The sequence below is a fragment of the Scyliorhinus torazame genome, chromosome 10, assembly GCF_047496885.1.
Source record: "Scyliorhinus torazame isolate Kashiwa2021f chromosome 10, sScyTor2.1, whole genome shotgun sequence".
NCBI classification, from domain to species: domain Eukaryota; kingdom Metazoa; phylum Chordata; class Chondrichthyes; order Carcharhiniformes; family Scyliorhinidae; genus Scyliorhinus; species Scyliorhinus torazame.
In genome coordinates this window covers 41,880,692-41,902,840 of record NC_092716.1, presented here as the reverse complement: position 1 = coordinate 41,902,840, position 22,149 = coordinate 41,880,692, and the positions used below count along the sequence as shown (strand labels likewise).

Below are 22,149 nucleotides of genomic sequence, written 5' to 3'. Positions count from 1 at the left end.
GTCTGTGTGGATTTCCTCCGGGTGCTCCGGTTTCTTCCCACAAGTCCCAAAAGACGTGCTATTAGGTAATTTGGACATTCTGAATTCTCCCTCTGTGTGCCTGAACAGGCACTGGAGTGTGGGGACTAGAGGCTTTTCACTGTAACTTCATTGCAGTGTTAATGTAAGCCTACTTATGACAATAAAGATTATTATGAACAATTTGCTTTGTGCATCACACACTCCTTCCTTGGCCATTGTCTTGCTATCATGTTTCTAAGTGGTGCCTAAATAAGCGTTTCCCTTTATCAAACTGCCTTACACAATCATGTCCACAGCTTCCAACTTCTACCACGAGATAGAGTATCAGACTCCAGCTCCTGCAGTTCTTCATTCTCAACTCCACATCTCCTTGATTCTATTCCTCTGCCTAGAAATGCATGTTTAGATGTGTTTCCTTAGCTAGTTTTCCTTGAACAGAGCACTAGCCTGTCATGAGCGGCTATGGCTCAAGGGAACCACTACATATTAAGCATGGCTGACCAGGAGATGGCTGGCTGCTCTTACCACCTGCCATTGATGTATTGGAAGGATTTACAGGTTGATAATCAACTGTTTGGCCACTGTTGCTAACTTTTAGTTGGTTCAATTGGCTCTGTTTTATAACCTTTGCTCTAGAGTCACCAGGTATCTTTATGATACCGCCACAAGGTTTAAGTTCAAGAAATGATCAATAACTCAACACACCAATTAGCAAGATTCAAATCAATACACATTTATTATACACAGTAAATCGCTACTCATGCATAAACTCTACTTTCTAGGCTATTTCTATCACTAACAGGCCTATACTTAGCTTCGGACTGGCCCACCAGGTCAGGGGAACAAATAGCCTTTTGTTCGGGTTCTGAAACTGCGGGATTCAAAACTGATATGGACTGGTAGCTAGGAGCGCCTATCTCATAGCGAGCATTGACTGGAGACTTACTTCTTTGGAGCGGCAGCTGGACAGGTCACTCTAAAGGGTTGCTTCGCGTTGCTGAGTGACCCTGTCAAGAAGGATGATTTGAACTTGGGGGCTTTACTTTATAGTCCCCAGGGACTTCCCGCCTTTCGGGGCGGACCCCGTACCTGGTTTCAAGTGATTGGACTTTGTTCCAATCGCTTGGTTTGATTTCTCCAATGCTGGAGCGGTTCCCTGATCATTGGGCGGTCTTTAGGTGTCCATTAACCTCTTTTGTGTTGTCTCCTGCTGGCGCCAAGGAGTCTGGCTTGGCCTTGTTTACTGTAAATGTTTCGATTGTTCCCGGGGATCATTCATTAGTATGTAGATGGCTGCTACATTACTATGCAGATGGCTGCTTGTATCGATGCTGTCTGGGTTTTTGCACAGTCTAATACACAGTAAACTTACACCTGCTAGTTTTTTCCTGTGTTGGCTGAATTTCCCTTCAGCCTTTGCTGTTCTCCATTTTACGTCGGGAAGTAGCCAACCCAGGTGGCTACACTCCCTCCTTGTGATCCTAACGCGAAGCATGACGGATCACATAACTGCGTTGTTCTTCATTCCCTGACCCAGCGAGCACTCTTCTATGGCCTCTACACTGACCATAACTATGCAAGAAATTTTTAACTGACAATTCTAAGTGGCGCTATGTCAAAACAGGGACATGCATTACAAAATAAGAAAAACGGTACCTCTAACTGTCCTTAATAAACTACACTCACTCAAACATTCAATCATACTAACTTCTTAAACAGTACACACAAAATCATGGCAGCATTATTCACATTTTTCCTGGCTTGGCAGTCAAGCTCAGGATTGTACAATCGCTCATGAAACATTTCTTTACTCACAAAAAGGAACGCAAACGAATGTCCTTTATTATAGATCGCGGGGGTCGGGGTTCTGGTCATAACCAAAAATAGGGGATCTTATCCTATATACCGGGGTGCGAGCGCGGTAGGCTCTCCTTCTCCATTTCCTCAGACGAATAGTCTGCACGATGCAGCAGAGTATCGCCAAGACTAATAGGGATTCTACCAAGTAGGACAGGGAGTACCAGGTTATAAACCTGTCACACCAAGATGGTGTGGTGTCGCTTGTGGGCTCTGGGTACTATGGGGAAGTGAATCATTAACGGCGGGGGGGGGGGTTGGGGTAGGGGGTTCGCGTTCGCGCGCAACCAAATGTTCATTAGGGTGATGAGCAACACGGAGGATATCCTCATGATTCTTCGTCTTTCTCTTCTCTTCTCTTCTCTTCTGTTCCTGGAGCTTCTGGAGTTCAGTGGGATCAAGCATAGTGTCTGTCACTACCTTGTTTTAATATCTCGTATGATAGCATGTCTGTCCTTTAGTGCCAATTACTCCCTTTATAATTGGTCACTGTGTGTGACTCCCTCATTTTTTCTTTCCAAAAACCAAATTTCAGGACAAGACACACTTAACAAATACTGAAAGTGTGAGCCGTCTCGCAGACTGTGCGATTTACCATCCAAATGTTTGAGGGTGTAAATAGCAGAGGGATGGCAACCAAAGGGCCGCCTGAAACAAAACAAAACTTTTTGAACGAAAATTGCCAAAATGAGGTGCATATGGGCCGCGACGGGTAAGATTTGGATCGAATCCCCGGGTAGGACGGTGACCGATGCTGTGTGTGCTCTACCCGAGAGTAGCTGACCAGAGTGGGTGTTCCCAGGCAGGGCGGATCCCAATGCCGTTTCTCCACTGCCTGAGCAACCGACAAGAACGGGCAAGAAATGTAGTCATCGTGGGGGGTTGCCGTATTGGTTCTTCCTTCGAACCAGAAGGGCAGTTACGAACGGGGATCTGGCAAGCTCTCAGCGGTTTCTGCCAATGAGCGTGCGGGCAAGTTCTCAGAGGTTTCGGCCGAAAAATAAGACGTGGGGCCGTGGAAATTCTTTCTCCCGTTCTTACAAACAACATTAAACAATACCACAACAAACAACATAAAAAATGCTGCAGGTTCCATCAGAAAGGACATCGTTTTCTCCCAAGCGGTTCCTTTTTAAAACATCATCTGGACACCTCAGTTATCGGTTGCGGACAGGGTCGCAAAGGGGTTCTCGTTTTGGGAGTCAGACTCAAAGTCGTCATCTTCTCCCAAATGCCAAACTCTCGAGTGTATCAGGGTGGATAGGGCTGCATGGTGTGATTTGGGATCCCTCTCGTCGTTCTGGACGAGTCTGTAGGAGTTATCTCGGTGCCAAAAGGTGGTGTCTAGTTCTGTGGGGACGGAATCGGGGTCGTCATTGTAGGCGGTAGTCGTTGATGGCGTTTGTTTAGGAAAGTGATCATGAAGGGATCACACAAATCGTGGTCAGATTCGCTGGATGTGGGTCCTGTTGCATGGGGATAGTAGGGAGGCGTGCTGTGGCTATTGTACGCGTCACAGTCGCTATCGCTGCTGTTGCAGTCTGTGGGTGTTCCGGGGCGGAGTGTATAGCTCGGGGGTGGAGTCGGGATTGAGTCCATGGCTGGGCTGGACGTGTTGGGGGAGGGTAGGGTTACGTTGGCTGTGGGTGGGGTGTGGTCTGCTGCGTCGAGCATGACGTGGTGTGTGTGATTAGACTGTGTTCCATATGCCTTAAGCTGATTGATATGGAACCACGCAGTCTTTCCATTGGGGTACTTTATTTTGTAGATGAAAGGGCTTACTTTGTCCGCAATGGAGTACGGACCCAAATATTTAGGTGACAGGAATGTGCTGGGGTTGTATACTGAGAGCATGACTTGCTGTCCTACACTGAATTCAGTCGCATGCACTGTCTTATCGAAACAGGCCTTGCTCTGTTTCTTTCTTGTGCCCAATTTCGCTGCGGCTGCTAGCTGAGCCGTTTTAACATTGTTCTACTGCTTTCTCGTTTGTGAGGGCCGTCACTTTGGGGCTGGTCAAATCTAATCCCAATAAAAATTCTGTGCCTTTCATGGGGCGTCCGGTCATGAAGGTGTGTGGGATGTAACCTGTGGATGTAGAAACCGTATTTCGCAAAAACATCAGCGCAAAAGGGAGGACTGAATCCCAAGTGGTGTTGTTTTGCTGGACCATTTTTCGGAGGGTAGCTTTTAGGGTCCGATTCATGCGCTCCACGATACCACTCGACCGTGGGTGGTATGCAATGTGGAATTTTTGGGTAATGCCAAATATCGCGAGGACGTTCTTCCTGACACGTCCCGTAAAATGGGAACCTTGGTCGGATTCAATGCTGCGGGGGAGTCCCCATCTCGTAAAGATGTGGTGGGTTAAAATCTTGGCTGTGGTCTTTGCCGTGTTCGTTCTGGATGGGAATGCTTCCACCCATTTTGTAAACATGTCTATCACCATGAGTACATACTTATAACCATTCCTGCAAGGGGGCAATGGTCCAATATAATCGATCTGGAGGTTAGTCCAGGGGCCATTAACAGGTCGGGTGTGATTAAGCTGAGCCTTTTTGGCATATCTGTCCTGATTGTTCTGGGCACAGATAAGGCAATTCTCAACGTAGTGAGTTACATCGTCTTTTAAACTCGGCCACCAACAGAGCTGCCTGAGGAGGGCTGTACTGGGATCAATTCCCTGATGTCCATGACTGTCATGGAATAAACAAATGAGCTGATTCCTGTCCTGTTCAGGAACCACATAAAGGATGTCTTTTAACACCACACCGTCATGTGGGGTCAGTGTATTCTTAAACATATCAAAAGGTGCTGGGAATCTTCCGTTTAAAATCTCCCTGAGATTGCTATCCTGCTTCTGGGCCTGCACTAAATCCTCGATATTAGTCTGAGACCTGAACTGCATTCACTGGTGCGCTTTCGGGGGTGTCACAAAATATCCGTGCCTGGAACCTGCTTTAGCCAGTGCATCGGCTTTTACATTTCCAGGAGGAGAGGAACGATGGTGACTACGAACTTTAACTATTCCAAAAGTCCTGTCCTGTGCACTTTCCGGACCGAACACCAGAATATCAACTATACCAGCTAAAATGGGCAGATCACTGAACTGTGTTATTAGTGGTAGTTATGAGGTCAATTTTGGTTAAAGTTTGTTGTTCGTGTTGCATTTTATTCAGCATCGTATTCGCTGCACAAGTAGCTATTCAGCCTAATCCCAATTTCCAGCTCGTGGTCTGTAGCCTTGTAGGTTACGTTAATTCAAATTGTTTTTAAATGTTGTGAATGTTTCGGCTATCCTTTCAGGCAGTATGTAATAGAGACTTGTCACCTCTGGGGGAAAGAAAATTTGCTCTAAACCTCCTGATTCTACATTAAATCGCTGCCCCCTCATTATGGATCCCTCAATCAAAGGGAATTTGACCTTCCTTATCAAATCTATTTAGATCCCTCAGAATTTTATACATTTAATTTAGGTTTCCCCACCATCTTTTCAGTTCCAAAGAAAACAACCCCACCCTATCCAATCTTTATTCAGAGAAAAATTTCTCAATTTCTGGCACATGTTTTTAAATCCCCTCTGCACTCTCTCTAGTGCAATCACATCCTTCCTGTCCTGTGTACAGGAAACTAGCTCTGATCAAACTCGCCCTGTCATTTATCATGCAATCATTTGCCTTGTTTTCCTTACCACTTTCTTCCTCACTATAAAGCTCACAACTATTTTTTGTATCATCAGCAAACTTCTTATTCATGTCCTTACATTTAAGTTACATTGGTAGACTAGTACAAAAGGTGAAGTCACACGGGATCAGGGGTGAGCTGGCAAGGTGGATTCAGAACTGGCTAGGCCATAGAAGGCAGAGGGTAGCAATGGAGGGATGCTTTTCTAATTGGAGGGCTGTGACCAGTGGTGTTCCACAGGGATCTGTGCTGGGACCTTTGCTGTTTGTAGTATATATAAATGATTTGGAGGAAAATGTAACTGGTCTGATTAGTAAGTTTGCAGACGACACAAAGGTTGGTGGAATTGCGGATAGCGATGAGGACTGTCTGAGGATACAGCAGGATTTAGATTGTCTGGAGACTTGGGCGGAGAGATGGCAGATGGAGTTTAATCCGGACAAATGTGAGGTAATGCATTTTGGAAGGGCTAATGCAGGTAGGGAATATACAGTAAATGGTAGAACCCTCAAGAGTATTGAAAGTCAAAGAGATCTAGGAGTACAGGTCCACAGGTCATTGAAAGGGGCAACACAGGTGGAGAAGGTAGTCAAGAAGGCATACGGCATGCTTGCCTTCATTGGACGGGGCATTGAGTATAAGAATTGGCAAGTGATGTTGCAGCTGTATAGAACCTTAGTTAGGCCACACTTGGAGTATAGTGTTCAATTCTGGTCGCCACACTACCAGAAGGATGTGGAGGCTTTAGAGAGGGTGCAGAAGAGATTTACCAGAATGTTGCCTGGTATGGAGGGCATAAGCTATGAGGAGCGATTGAATAAACTCGGTTTGTTCTCTCTGGAACGAAGGAGGTTGAGGGGCGACCTGATAGAGGTCTACAAAATTATGAGGGGCATAGACAGAGTGGATAGTCAGAGGCTTTTCCCCAGGGTAGAGGGGTCAATTACTAGGGGGCATAGGTTTAAGGTGAGAGGGGCAAGGTTTAGAGTAGATGTACGAGGCAAGTTTTTTACGCAGAGGGTAGTGGGTGCCTGGAACTCGCTACCGGAGGAGGTAGTGGAAGCAGGGACGATAGGGACATTTAAGGGGCATCTTGACAAATATATGAATAGGATGGGAATAGAAGGATACGGACCCAGGAAGTGTAGAAGATTGTAGTTTAGTCGGGCAGTATGGTCGGCGCGGGCTTGGAGGGCCGAAGGGCCTGTTCCTGTGCTGTACATTTCTTTGTTCTTTGTTCTTTGTTCAAATCAATGATACAAAGCAGGAATGAGGGACCGGGTATTGAGTCCTGTGAAACTCACTGGAAACAGCTTTACTTTATTCTTTCTGGGATGTGGGCATCACTGGCAAGACCAGCATGTTTTCCTCATCCCTAATTGCCCTTAAACTGTGTGGCTTGCTGGGCAATTTCAGAGGACAGTTTAGAGTTAACCACATTAGTGAATGTGATGGGTTTTAAAACAATCAACAATGATTTCATTTTCACACAGGGTCTGGCTTTCAATTCCAGATTTCTTTATTGAATTTAAATTCCACCCTCTGCCATGGTGGCATTCAAACATGGGTCCTCCCTGGGCCTGTGCACCACTAGTCCAGTGACACTGTGCCACCATCTCCCAGTCACAAATACACCCATTGACCATCATTTGTCACTTGCTGTCATTGAGGTATTTTTTTAATCCAATATCTAACTTGCTCTTGGATCTCATAAGTTTTTATTTTCCTGCCCAGTTTGCCGAGTGAGACCTTGTAGATGGTGAGAGAATGTTTCCATTTGTGGGAGAATCCAAAGCTAGGGACCAGAAAAGAAGATGGTTGCAGATAAATCCAATCAGGAGCGACGTGTTTACTTGGAACGGTTAGAATGTGGAACTCACTACTGCAGGGAATAGTGTGCCAAAAACTGAAATACTTTCAAAAAGAAACTAGACGAGTGCATGAGAGAGAAAAGAATAGAAAGAGAAACTGAAAGACTGAGCTGAAGCAGTTGGAATAGGAGGAGATGAGTGTGCAGTATAAACTGGGAGCTGGTTTAGCTCAGTTGGCGAGGCATTTGGTTTGTGATGCAGAGTGAAGCCAGCAGCGCAGGTTCAATTCCTGTACCCGCTGAGCTTATTCATGAAGGTCCCACCTTCTCAACCTTGCCACCAGCCTGAGGTGTGGCGATCCTCTGCTTAAATCACTAGCCAGCTCTCCACATCAAAGGGGAAAGCAGCCTATGGTTATCTGGGACTAGGGGGACTTTACCTACCTTTAAACAGCAGCAGACACTAGTTTTGTTATTGTTATTTAAAGCACAGAAGGAGGCCATTTGGCCCATCGAGGAATTTTCTCCTCATCTCAGTCTTAGCTCTCTTGCTGACCATCATGAAATTATGACCCCTAATCATTGACATACCAACTAGTGGAAACAGATTATCCTTCTTTACCCTGTCAAAATTGTTCAGAATTTTGAACACTTCAATTAGGTCACCTCTTAAGCTTCTCTGCTCCAAGGAGAACAAACCCAATTTCTCGAATCTTTCCTTGTATCTAAAATTCCTCATTCCTGGTATCATTCCAGTAAATCTCCTCTGCACTCTCTCCAGGACTTTAACATCCTTCCTTAAATAAGGTTCCCAGAACTGAACACAATACTCCAATGTGGTCCGACTAGTGATTTGCAGAGGTGCAGCATCACTTCTTTGCTTTTCTACTCTATGCCTCCTATTTATAAACCCAAGGATGCTTTAAGCCCACTTAACAACTGTTTTAACTTGCCTGGCTACCTTCAGAGAATCATGTATTTGAACCACAAAGTCCCTCTCTCTGCTCCTGTACTCCCTTCAAAGTTGTACCATTGAGCCTATATTGTCTCCCCATGTTTCTTCTACCAAAGTGCATTACGTCACATTTCTCTGCATTGAAGTACATCTGCCAGGTGTCTGCCTATTTGGTCAATCTGTCAATGTCCCTCTGAAGTCGCTCAGCGTCATCACAATTCACTATTCTCCCTAGCTTAGTATCATCTGCAAATTTAGAGAATTTGCCCTCAACACCCACCTCTAAATCATTTATATAAATCAGAAAAAGCAAAGGTCTCAACACTGATCCCTGGGGAGCACCACTAACAACTCCAGTCTGAGAAATGCCCATCTATGCCTACCTGCTGTTTCCTATCTCTTAGCCAAATTCAAATCCATGCTGCCAAGGACCCATCAATCCCAACCATTTTAAATTTGCTCACCAACCTGCCATATGGCACCATATTAAATGCTTTCTGAAAGTCCAAATATACAACATCCAAGGCACTACCCTCATCCACTACCTGTATCACCTCATGAAAGAACTCAGTTACATTTGTCAGACATGCCCTGGACTAAGCCATGTTGACTGTCTAGTATTAATTTATTTTTCTCAAAGTGTATATTTATCTCATCCCGTATTATGGCCTCCATCAGTTTTCCCACTGTTGATGTCAAGCTGACAGGTCTGTAGTTTCCTGGGCTATCCTTTGCCCCTTTCTTAAACAGCATCACATTTGCAATAGTTGGGCCGAATGGCTTGTTTCTATTCTGTGTCATTCTATGTAACCTCTTTTTACAGGATATCAGAAGAGGAGTATGTACAGACAGGAAACAAAAACCAATGACCAAGATCTGTCAGAATCACTCAATTCATCAGGACTTGAATATCATCAGCTTTTGAATGTGGAAGGAAAAATCTTTATTCTGTCTGAGGAATAAGATTTCAAACATAAATGTGACTGAAAAAGACCCCCCCCCCCCCCCCCCCCCCCCACACACACACACACCCCTGAGTGAGAGTGTTCCAGTGGCCTGACTGTGAAAAGAGCTTTGACCAGTTGCACATCCTGTAAAAACACCACATCATTCACAGCGAGGAGAAACCGTACACGTGTTGTGTGTGTGGACGAAGCTTCAACTGATCATCCAACCTGGAGAGACACACAAATACTGACACCACGGAGAAACCGTGGAAATGTGGAGACTGTGGGAAGGGATTCAATTACCAGTCACGGCTGGAATACCATCGACACATTCACACAGGGGAGCATCGGTCACCTGAACTTCTGAGACACCAATACACTCACACTGAGGAGAGGCCGTTCTCGTGCTCTATGTGCGGGAAAGGGTTCATCAATTCATCCGACCTACGAATACATAAGAGAGTTCACACTGGGGAGAGGCCATTCACCTGCTCCGTCTGTAGGAAGGGTTTCAGTCAGTCAGCCCACCTGCTGGCGCACCAGTGGGTTCACACTGGGGAGAGGCCATTCAGCTGCTCCGACTGTGGGAAAGCATTTGTCCATTCATCCCACCTGGTGAGACACCAGCGAGTTCACACTGGCGAGAGGTTGTTTACCTGCTCCAAGTGTGGGAAAGCATTCACTCAGTCATCCCACCTGGTGAGACACCAGCAAGTTCACAAGTGATGACAGAGGTTGGATTCTGCTGTTATTGCTGTTGTTAATCACAGCCAGGACTGAACCATGTTCATTCTGACAGTTGGTATTTATTTCTACGAATAATAATTGAATTGAAGTTTAATGTTCTGGTTACATATTAAATTCATCAACTTTGTTTCAAGCTCATTGTTGTGGATTTTTGTCTTTCCCACCTGAGTGTTGAACACCACCTGCCTGGATCTCAGAAAGGACAATCTGGAGGAGGATCATACAGCAGGAACAGAACTTCAGCCTGGACACAGTCCAAGAGCATGATGCCCGACCACATCGTGTCCCTGTTGGAAAAATCAAAAATCGCGTTTGTTCTCCATCTGACCGCTTCATGAAATGAAAATGAAAAATGAAAATTCATTTTGTACAGTTTACACTGATCTCCATGGGAACACAGATATCTTGTTTCCTTCCCTCATTTCCAATTTGGTAATATAAGAGTTGTTTCTTCCAATTAATCAATAACATCATATGGTCCTTCCCAATTGGGCTCCCAACCCCACTACTTTTATGAGTGAATTTAACATTATTTAATGTCTCATTGAGCAATTGTGGTTCTCCCTGGAGGTGCTGAATAGTCAGCATCGATCTTCTCCATTGTCTTTAGCAGGGAAGATGTCGGTTTATTGGAGGTTCTGAGAGAACTGGCCATAGCTTTGTCGAGTAGCAATGGGGAGTGGGACCCTGGTGGGAACTGGATTGACCGATCACTTATGAGCTGAAATGGTCTGTGAGCGAGGGAGTGAAGTGGAGGGGAGTGAATGGTCTTTAAGACGCAAGGCAGGGAAGTGACCAAGTCATTGCCCTTGACCAGACCATCAGCTCCCTTCATGACAGCTTTTGTCAGTGTTTCTTGAGAGTGAATAAAGTTCCCAACCATCTGACAAGATTCTGGTTGGTAAAGTCACCATAGTCCCAGATGAGAGCTGACTGGTGGTGATTTAACCTGAGGATCACCACCTTTCAGCTGAGGGGCAGGGTTGAGATGGTCGGCCTTTATGAGTAACCTTGGCTGATACAGGAATTGAATCCGCGCTGTTGGGCTCACTGTGCAGCACGAACTAGCCATCTTGCCAACTGAGCTAAACCGACCACATTATCAACCTTGCCCCTCGTCTGAGGTGTGGTGATCCTCAGGTTAAATCACCACCAGTCAGCTCTCCCCCTCAAAGGGGACAGTAGCCGATTGCTATCTGGGCTATGGTGACTTTACTTAGTTACTGGTTAGTAGGGGATGTGGTAATGTCTTTTCACACCCACAAGAAAACAGAGCTGTTGCCTTACCTCTGCTGTGAAATGTGAACCTTTATCACTCTCTATCCTTTTTAGAAATCCCATCTGGTAAAGATCTGTTCCCGCAGGCAACGATCTCTTTGATCCTGAAGCGGGTCGTATAGGCCGATCTCGCTCCTCAACGTATATGCTAAGTTGCTGGCAAAAGTGTTGGCTACGAGGATTGAGGACTGTGTCCCGGGGGTGATTCACGAGGACCAGACGGGATTTGTAAAGGGCAGGCAGCTAAATACCAATGTGCGAAGGCTCCTAAACGTGATAATGATGCCATCGGTGGAGAGGGAGGCAGAGATAGCGGCAGCTATGGACGCGAAGAAGGCCTTTGACCGAGTAGAGTGGGAGTATCTCTGGGAAGTGTTGCGGAGGTTTGGGTTTGAGGAGGGGTTTATCAGTTGGGTTAAGCTCCTATATAGAGCCCCGGTGGCGAGTGTGGTTACGAATTGGTGGAGGTCGGAGCATTTTCGGCTGTATCGAGGGACGAGATAGGGGTGCCCCGTCCCCCCTGTTGTTTGCATTAGCAATTGAACCTTTGGCCATGGCATTAAGGGAGTCTAGGAAATGGAGGGGGGTGGTTCGAGGGGGAGAGGAGCATCGAGTGTCACTGTACGCAGACGACCTGTTTGTTGCTGTATGTGGCGGATCCAGTGGAGGGGATGGTGGAGGTCATGCAGATCCTAAGGGAATTTGGGGACTTCTCGGGCTACAAGCTCAATGTAGGGAAGAGTGAGCTCTTTGTGGTGCATCCGGGGGATCAGGGAAGAGGGATAGACGACCTACCGTTGAGGAGGGCGGAAAGGAGCTTTCGATACTTAGGGATCCAGGTAGCTAGGAGCTGGGGGACCCTGCACAAACTTAATTTGACGCGGCTGTATCAAGGGACGAGCCAGGGGTGCATTGTATATGTTGTGTTACATTGTATATGTTGTGTTGCCCTATTATGTATTTTTATTCCCTTTTCTTCTCATGTACTTAATGATCTGTTGAGCTGCTCGCAGAAAAATACTTTTCACTGTACCTCGGTACACGTGACAATAAACAAATCCAATCCAATCCAGATGGAGGAGGACTTTAAACGGTGGGACATGTTGCCACTCGCTAGCGGGCAGGGTACAGTCGATTAAAATGGTGGCCCTCCCGAGGTTTCTTTTTGTATTCCAATGCCTTCCAATTGTGATCACCAAGGCCTTTTTTAAGAGGGTAGGCAGGAGCATTATGGGTTTTGTGTGGGCGAGTAAGACCCCGAGGGTAAGGAGGGGGTTCCTGGAGCGTAGTAGAGATAGAGGAGGGCTGGTGTTGCCGAATCTGGGTGGCTACTACTGAGGCGTGTAAGAAATGTGTCCCAACCGCTCTCTTCCATATCTCAGAGGTCCTAGACATGGAACAGAAGCTCCTTGACAACTGTGTTTAGAGTCAGGAAGAACAATGGTGAATGCTGGAAATGTGCTGTCAATTCAGCGATTGGTGTAAAACTGTGATGTTCCTGATTGAATGTAAAACAGCTGGTTTAAGTTTTCAGACCGAAAATGTGTTTGTGTGACAGTCACAATGGTAGCGCAACAATTACTCACTCAAGTCGAGAAGAGATGAAATCAATCGAGGCTTTATTAAGCAAGACTTGTTCCCCAGCAGCTCAGTTACAGAATGCAGCTGCTGGGAGAACTCGAGCTCTTATACTCCGCCTTCAGGGCGGAGCCAGCAGGCGGCAGATCCGACCAGGACCCGGGACCTGTCAGCCAATAGCCTCTCGGCTTCACAGGTACCATACTACCCCTAATACATACCACCACATTCACCCCTTGTTAAAAAAGAACCCGGCGGGGTGGTGGTTCGCATGGTGGTAGGGGTTTACAAGGCTGGTCCTGGAACTGATTTCGTACAGTGGCTATGCATTTAGCCCAACAGTTAACTATGTACAGGTTGTCAGAATTATTTACAAGTTCGTTTTCCTTTTCTTGTTGTGTCACGCGGATTCCATGAGTCGAGCGGGTGCCCCGGTCGTCCTTGTCGATCGCCTCAGCCCCGGTGGTGGTGCAGGTGCTGGCTCGGGCACTGTCGTCTCTGGGAGCGGTGCGCTGTTCGTCCCTGTTTCTTTACTCCTGGGCGGGCATGGGAGGAGGACCGATCCACCCGGGAAGGGAGCGGTCGTTGGGTGCGCCGGTGGCAGGGAGGGGGTGATCAGTGTTGGGAGTGTGTGTGTGTTTCTGGCGGGCGCCAGGTCCCGTAGGGAGACCGTGTCCTGTCGGCCATTTGGGTACGCCACGTAGGCGTACTGAGGGTTTGCGTGGAGAAGGTGAACCCTTTCGACCAACGGGTCCGATTTGTGCGCCCGCACATGTTTTCGGAGCAAGGTGGGTCCTGGGGCTGCCAGCCAGGTCGGCAGCGACGTTCCGGAGGAGGACTTCCTAGGGAAGACGAGGAGGCGCTCGTGGGGCGTTTGGTTAGTGGTGGTACCAGCAGCGACCGGATGGAGTGGAGGGCATCCGGGATGACTTCCTGCCACCGGGAAACTGGGAGATTTCTGGACCGTAGGGCCAGTAGGACGGTCTTCCAGACCGTACCGTTCTCCCTCTCTACCAGACCGTTCCCCCGGGGGTTGTAGCTGGTCGTCCTGTTCGAGGCAATGCCCTTGCTGAGCAGGAACTGACGCAGCTCATCACTCATGAAGGAGGACCCCCTGTCACTATGGATGTACGCGGGGAAACCGAACACTGTAAAGATGGTGCCAAGGGCTTTAATGACTGTGGCCGCTGTCATGTCGGGGCAGGGGATGGCGAAGGGGAAACGGGAGTACTCGTCCACCACGTTCAGGAAGTATGCGTTGCGGTCGGTGGAGGGGAGGGGGCCTTTGAAATCCAAACTGAGGCATTCAAAGGGACGGGAAGCCTTTATCAGGTGCGCTCTATCTGGCCTGAAAAAATGTGGTTTGCACTCTGCGCAGATTTGGCAGTTCCTGGTGGCTGTACGGACCTCCTCAACCGAGTAGGGGAGGTTGCGGGACTTCACGAACTGGTAGAATCGAGTGACCCCCAGGTGGCAGAGGTCCTCGTGGAGGGCTTGGAGGCGGTCTGCTTGTGTGTTGGCACATGTGCCGCGGGATAGGGCATTGGACGGCTCGTTCAGCTTTCCGGGACGATACAAGATCTCATAGTTATAGGTGGAGAGCTCAATCATCCACCTCAAGATCTTGTCAGTCTTGATTTTGCCCCGCTGTGCATTATCGAACATAAAGGCTACTGACCGTTGGTCAGTGAGGAGAGTGAATCTCCTGCTGGCCAGGTAATGCCTCCAATGTCGCACAGCTTCCACTATGGCTTGGGCTTCCTTTTCCACTGAGGAGTGGCGGATTTCTGAGGCGTGGAGGGTCCAGGAGAAAAAGGCCACGGGTCTGCCTGCTTGGTTGAGACTGGCCGCCAGAGCTACATCAGATGCGTCGCTCTCGACCTGGAAGGGGAGGGACTCGTCGATTGCGTGCATCGTGGCCTTTGCGATATCCGCTTTGATGCGGCTGAAGGCCTGGCGGGCCTCTGTCGACAGGGGGAAGGTAGTGGACTGTATTAATGGGCGGGCCTTGTCTGCGTACTGGGGAACCCACTGGGCGTAATACGAAAAGAAGCCCAGGCAGCGTTTCAGGGCTTTGGAGCAGTGGGGAAGGGGAAATTCCATAAGGGGGCGCATGCGTTCGGGGTCAGAGCCTATCACTCCATTGCGCACTACGTATCCCAGGATGGCCAGACGGTTGGTGCTAAACGCATTTTTCCTCATTATAGGTGAGGTTCAGGGCATTAGCGGTCTGGAGGAATTTGCGGAGGTTGGCGTCGTGGTCCTGCTGGTCATGGCCGCAGATGGTTACATTATTGAGGTATGGGAACGTGGCCCGCAACCCGTGCTGATCAACCATTCGGTCCATCTCCCGTTGGAAGACCGAGACCCCGTTCATGACGCCGAATGGGACCCTTAAGAAGTGGTAGAGCCGCCCGTCTGCCTCGAAGGCCGTGTACTTGCGGTCACTCAGGCGGATGGGGAGCTGGTGGTATGCGGACTTGAGGTCCACGGTGGAAAAGACCTTGAACTGTGCAATCCGATTGACCATGTCGGATATGCGGGGGAGAGGGTACGCATCGAGCTGCGTGTACCTATTTTTTATTTTTATTTTAAAAAATATATATTTTATTAAAGTTTTCAAACAGAATTTTTCCACTTTACAAATCAACATAAAAATAACACAATAACTGATAAATAACATTATTTAAATAAAATAGTGAACTAACAAAGTAACAAAAAATAGTGCTCCCCCGTCCCCCGGGCTGCTGCTGATGATCTATTTTCCCTTAACGTTCCGCGAGATAGTCAAGGAACGGTTGCCACTGCCTGGAGAACCCCTGAGCCGATCCTCTCAGCGCAAATTTCATTAGTTCCAGTTTTATGAACCCTGCCATATCATTTATCCAGGCCTCCACGCCGGGGGGTTTCGCTTCCTTCCACATAAGTAGGATCCTTCGCCGGGCTATCAGGGATGCAAAGGCCAGAATATCGGCCTCTTTCGCCTCCTGCACTCCCGGCTCTTCCGCTACCCCAAATATAGCTAACCCCCAGCCTGGCTTGACCCGGACCTTCACCACCTTTGAGATCACCTTTGCCACTCCCCTCCAGTACTCATCCAGTGCCGGACATGACCAGAACATGTGTGTGTGGTTTGCCGGGCTTCCCAAGCACCTCCCACACCTGTCCTCCACTCCGAAGAACCTGCTCAGTCTTGCTCCCGTCATATGTGCTCTGTGTAGAACCTTGAATTGTATCAGGCTAAGCCTGGCACACGAGGACGAGGAATTTACCCTACTTAGGGCATCAGCCCACAGCCCCTCCTCAATGTCCTCCCCCAGCTCTTTTCTCTTCAGCTCCTCTACCAGAGCCTCCCCCTCGTCTCTCATCTCCAGTAGTAGTCGTCCAGATTCGGCAACGCCAGTCCACCTCTGTCCCTGCTACGCTGCAAGAACCCCCTCCTTACCCTCGGGGTCTTCCCTGCCCACACGAAACTCATAACGCTCCTGTCTATTTTCTTGAAAAAGGCCTTCGTGATCAGAATGGGGAGACATTGAAACACAAAAAGAAACCTTGGGAGGACCATCATTTTTACCGCCTGCACTCTGCCCGCCAATGAGAGCGGCAGCATATCCCACCTCTTGAAATCCTCCTCCATCTGCTCCACCAGCCGCATCAGATTGAGTTTGTGTAGCGTTCCCCAGCTCCTAGCTACCTGAATCCCCAAATATCGGAAGCTCCTTTCCACTCTCCTTAACGGCAGGGCGTCTATTCCTCTTCCCTGATCCCCAGGGTGTATTACGAAAATCTCACTCTTCCCCATATTTAGCCTATATCCCGAAAAATCTCCAAACTCCCTCAATATCTGCATAACCTCTGTCATCCCCTCTACAGGATCCGCCACATATAGCAGTAGGTCATCTGCGTAGAGTGACACTCGATGTTCCTCTCCCCCTCTAACCACCCCCCTCCATTTCATAGAGTCTCTCAATGCTACGGCCAGTGGTTCAATTGCCAATGCAAACAGTAATGGGGACAGGGGGCACCCCTGCCTTGTTCCCCTATGTAACCGAAAATACTCCGATCTTTGCCGGTTTGTGACTACACTTGCCACTGGGGCCCCATATAGGAGTCTGACCCAACTGACAAACCCCTCCCCGAACCCAAACCTCCTCAACACCTCCCATAGATACTCCCACTCTACCCTATCGAATGCCTTCTCTGCATCCATTGCCACCACTATCTCTGCCTCCCCCTCCGCTGGGGGCATCATTATCACCCCCAACAGCAGTCGCACGTTGACATTCAGTTGTCTCCCCTTTACAAACCCTATCTGGTCTTCATGCACCACCCCCGGGACACAATCCTCGATCCTCGTCGCCAGCACTTTTGCCAGCAGCTTGGCGTCTACATTCAGGAGCGAGATAGGCCTATATGACCCGCATTGCAGCGGATCTTTATCCCGCTTCAGGATTAGTGATATCGTCGTCTCCGACATTGTCAGGGGTAGAGTCCCCCCTTCTCTGGCCTCGTTAAAGGTTCTCGCCAGCAGCGGGGCCAACAGGTCCACATATTTCCTCTAAAATTCCACCGGGAACCCGTCTGGTCCCGGGGCCTTCCCTGCCTGCATGTTCCTCAGCCCTATAGTCACCTCATCCACCTCAATTGGCGCCCCCAGACCTGCCACCTCCTGCTCCTCCACCCTCGGGAACCTTAGTTGGTCCAGAAACTGTTGCATTCCCTCGTTTCCCTCCGGGGGTTGGGACCTATATAGCCTCTCATAAAAGGTCTTAAACACCTCATTTACCTTCCCAGCTCTCCGCTCCGTAGTTCCCGTTTCATCCCTAACTCCCCCAATTTCCCTCGCCGCTATCCTCTTGCGAAGTTGGTGGGCCAGCAGCCGGCTCGCCTTTTCCCCATATTCGTATCTCATCCCCTGTGCCTTCCTCCACTGTGCCTCTGCCTTTCCTGTGGTCAGCAGGTCAAACTCCATCTGAAGTCTTCGCCTCTCTCTATACAGTCCTTCGTCCGGGGCCTCCGCATATCTTTTATCCACCCTCAAAATCTCCCCCACTAATCTCTCCCTTTCTTTGCCCTCTTTTTTTTCCTTGTAAGCCCTAATGGAGATCAACTCTCCCCTAACCACCGCCTTCAGCGCTTCCCATACTACCCCCTCCTGGATCTCACCATCATCATTGGCCTCCAGGTACCTCTCAATACATCCCCGCACTCTTCCACAGACCCCCTCATCCGCCAATAATCCCACATCCAGTCGCCAGAGTGGGCGCTGCTCCCTCTCCTCTCCTAATTCCAGATCCACCCAGTGCGGGGCATGGTCTGAAACGGCTATGGCCGAATACTCCGTTCCTGCCACCTTCGAAATCAGTGCCCTGCTCAAAACAAAGAAATCTATTCGGGAGTATACCTTGTGGACATGGGAGAAAAAGGAGAACTCTTTGGCCAACGGCCTAGCAAATCTCCACAGATCCACTCCCCCCATTTGCTCCATGAACCCCCTAAGCACCTTGGCTGCTGCCGGACCTCTTCCGGTCCTGGATCTAGACCGGTCTAGCCCTGGATCCAGCACAGTTTTGAAATCCCCCCCCCCCATTACCAGGCTTCCCACCTGCAGGTCCGGGATACATCCCAGCATCCGCTTCATAAATCCCACGTCATCCCAGTTCGGGGCATATACATTTACCAGCACGACCTCCTTTCCCTGCAATCTACCACTCACAATCACGTATCTACCCCCGTTATCCACCACTATATTCTTAGCCTCGAACGACACCCGTTTCCCCACCAATATCGGCACCCCCCTATTTTTCGCGTCCAACCCTGAGTGGAACACCTGTCCCACCCATCCTTCCTTAACCTAACCTGATCCGCCACCTTCAGATGCGTCTCCTGAAGCATGACCACATCTGCCTTCAGTCTTTTTAAGTGCGCGAACACTCGGGCCCCCCTAATCGGCCCATTTAGGCCTCTCACATTCCACATGATCAGCCGGATCACCACTATCGCCCTTGGTGGTTCTCCAGCCTTTGGTCTCCTCGCAAGGACCCGGTGAGCCCCTTCCACCTCTAGGGGGCCCGAGGGGGCCTCAGCTCCCATTTGCGAATGGAGCATCGTGCTCACATAAGCCCCAACGTCAGCTCCCTCCACTCCCTCGGGGAGACCCAGAATCCGGAGGTTCTTTCTCCTCGAGCTGTTCTCCAGGACTTCGAGCCTTTTGATACACCTCTTATGTAGCGCCTCGTGACTCTCCATTTTTACCGCTAGGCCCAGAATCTCATCCTCGTTCTTCGCTGCCTTCGCCTTCACCCCACGGAGCTCTATCGCCTGGGCCTTTTGCATTTCTTTTAGCCCTTCGATTGCCAATAACATCGGCGCCAGGACCTCCTTCTTTAATTCCTCCACACACCGTCGGAGGAATTCCTGCTGGTCCGGGCTCCATCCGTCGCCATCTTGCTTCTTCCTTCTCTTCTCTGCCGCTGCTCCAAAGGATCCTACGCAATCTGGCCACTACCACCGATCCTTTCCATACACACCAGGGGGGACTCCTTACTTCATCACCCCAGACTGGGTTTGGTCCGAATGAATTCCGTTGTAGCTCCCAAAAAGAGCCCAAATGTCCGTTAGAACATGAGCTGCCGAAACGTGCGGCTTAGCAGTGCATCGCCGCAACCGGAAGTGGGCTCCTTTCCTGTTTCTAACCTCAGCCCATACTACCTCAGACTAGTCCTCATCAAACGTCCTTTCTGCCACCGTAATATTGTCCTTGACTAACAATGCCACCCCGCCCCCTCTTTTAACCACCTTCCCTGAGCTTACTGAAATATCTAAACCACGGCACCTGCAACAACCATTCCTGTCCCTGCTCTATCCATGTCTCCGAAATGGCCACAACATCGAAGTCCCAGGTACCAACCCATGCCGCAAGTTCACCCACCTTATTCCGGATGCTCCTCGCATTGAAGAAGACACACTTTAAACCACCTTCCTGCAACTTTGAAACCTTACTCATGACCTCACTACTCTCAACCTCCTGTATACTGGAGCTACAATTCAGGTTCCCAAGCCCCTGCTGAACTAGTCTAAACCCTCCCGAAGAGCATTAGCAAATTCCCCCCCCCCCCCCCCAGGATATTGGTACCCCTCTGGTCCAGGTGGAGACCATCCCGTTTAAAGAGGTCCCACCGACCCCAGAATGAGCCCCAATTATCCAGAAATCTGAAACCCTCCCTCCTGCACCAACCCTGTAGCCACGTGTTCAACTCCTCTCTCTTCCTATTCCTCGTCTCGCTATCACGTGGCACAGGTAACAACCCAGAGATAATAACTCTGTTTGTCCTAGATCTAAGTTTCCACCCTAGCTCCCTGAATTCCTGCCTTACATCCCTATCCCTTTTCCTACCTATGTCGTTGGTACCTATGTGGACCACGATTTGGGGCTGCTCCCCCTCCCCCTTAAGGATCCCGAAAACACGATCCGAGACATCGCGGACCCTGGCACCTGGGAGGCAACACACCAACCGTGAGTCTCTCTCGTTCCCACAGAATCGCCTATCTATCCCCCTAACTATGGATTCTCCAATGACTAATGCTCTACTCCTCTCCCCCCTTCCCTTCTGCGCAACAGGGACAGACTCTGTGCCAGAGATCGGTACCCCATGGCTTACCCCTGGTAAGTTGTCCCCAACAGTATCCAAAGCGGTATACTTGTTACGAAGGGGAACGACCACAGGGGATCCCTGTACTGACTGCTTCCTCCCAGCCCCTCTCACCATCACCCATCTATCTTGATTCTTCTGAGTAACTACATCCCTGAAGCTTCTATCTATGACCACCTCTGCCTCCCAATCATCCAGCTCCAGCTCCAGTTCCCTAACGCGGTTTCTGAGGAGCTGGAGATGGGTGCACTTCTCACAGATGAAATCAGCAGGGACACTGACGGTGTCCCTCACCTCAAACATTCTGCAGGAGGAACATTGCACTACCTTCCCTGCCATCCCCTCTAGATAAAAAAAGAAAAAGAAAGAGCTTACCTGTTATTCACTCCCCTTCTCAGCAAGCACTCACTCAGCAACCTCTGCGCCCCGCACAATAACACCCAAGGAAAAATAAAATAAAAACTACTTACCAGTCACCAGCCAGTCCCTTACCTGCAGGCTGTGACGTCACGGTTCAACTTCTTTTGACTTCTACCTGCCCTCGAGCCAGTCTCTTTGTAAATTTGGTTTCATACTGATCGAATATGAGCTTCTGATCTCATAGAATTTACAGTGCAGAAGGAGGCCATTCGGCGCATCCAATCGGCACTGGCTCTTGGAAAGAGCACCCTAACTAAGCCCACACCTCCACCTATCCCCATAACCCCAGTTAACCTTTTTAGATAATAAGGCAATTTACCATCGTCGCTTCCCGATTCGACTATTCCATTACACACCTGGCTGCTCTCCCACATTCTACCTCTGTTAACTTAAAGCGATCCAAAAGTCTGCTACCCATGTCTTAATTTCACTAGCTTTCGGAGCGCTGATCCTTCCTCAGGTGAATGACCTGAGGAAGGAGCAGCGCTCCGAAAGCTAGTGACATCGAAACAAACCTGTTGGACTTTAACCTGGTGTTGTAAGACTTAGTACTGTGCTCACCCCAGTCCAACGCCGGCATCTCCACATCATGTCTTAATTCACAGCAAGTTCCTTTCCCCAATGATCCCTGTGCTCCGAGACTTGCATTTTCTCCCCGTCAATTCACACCCTTGTTTTCAAATCCTTCCATGGCCTCGCCTCTCCCTGTGTCTGTCATCTCCTCCAGCCCCACAACCCCGAGATATCTGCACAGCTCTGATCCTGGACTCTTGCACCCCCCCGATTCTAATTACTCTGCCATGGTTTTAAGTTCCCTCGGCCCCAAGCACTGAATTCCCTCCCTAAACCTCCCCGTCTCCACCTCACTTACCTCCTTTCAGACTCTTTAAAACTCACCTCTTTGACCAAGTTTTTGGTCACCGATCCTAATAGCTCCTTTCATGTCTGGGTGTCTAACTTTGTTTTATAATGTTCCTGTGAAGTTGACTGGGATGATTTATGATGTAATATCAATAGAAGATGTTGTTGTTGATTGTAACCCTGACCTCCTGTTTTACAACCCATTGGTTTCACAACAAACTCTTCGTGGGGTTTGGAGCCTCCACCGGATTTCAGTGAAACCTCCCGGCCGAGACCAGCATCGGCACTGCGCATGCTCAAGCTCACAATGTCCGGGGAGTGATTGACGGCGGCTCTGGA

General features: G+C 49.1%; 1 long non-coding RNA gene across 1 annotated transcript; it reads right to left on the bottom strand.

Annotated features, from left to right (window-relative positions):
- Positions 1–729: 729 nt before the first annotated feature.
- LOC140430497 (uncharacterized) lies at positions 730–22,069 on the bottom strand. The gene is made up of 3 exons (XR_011949439.1): positions 21,847–22,069; positions 10,186–10,308; positions 730–2,259 (listed from the first exon to the last, which is right to left on the bottom strand). It is a non-coding gene; the product is annotated as an uncharacterized lncRNA (long non-coding RNA).
- Between the last annotated feature and the right edge of the window lie 80 nt (positions 22,070–22,149).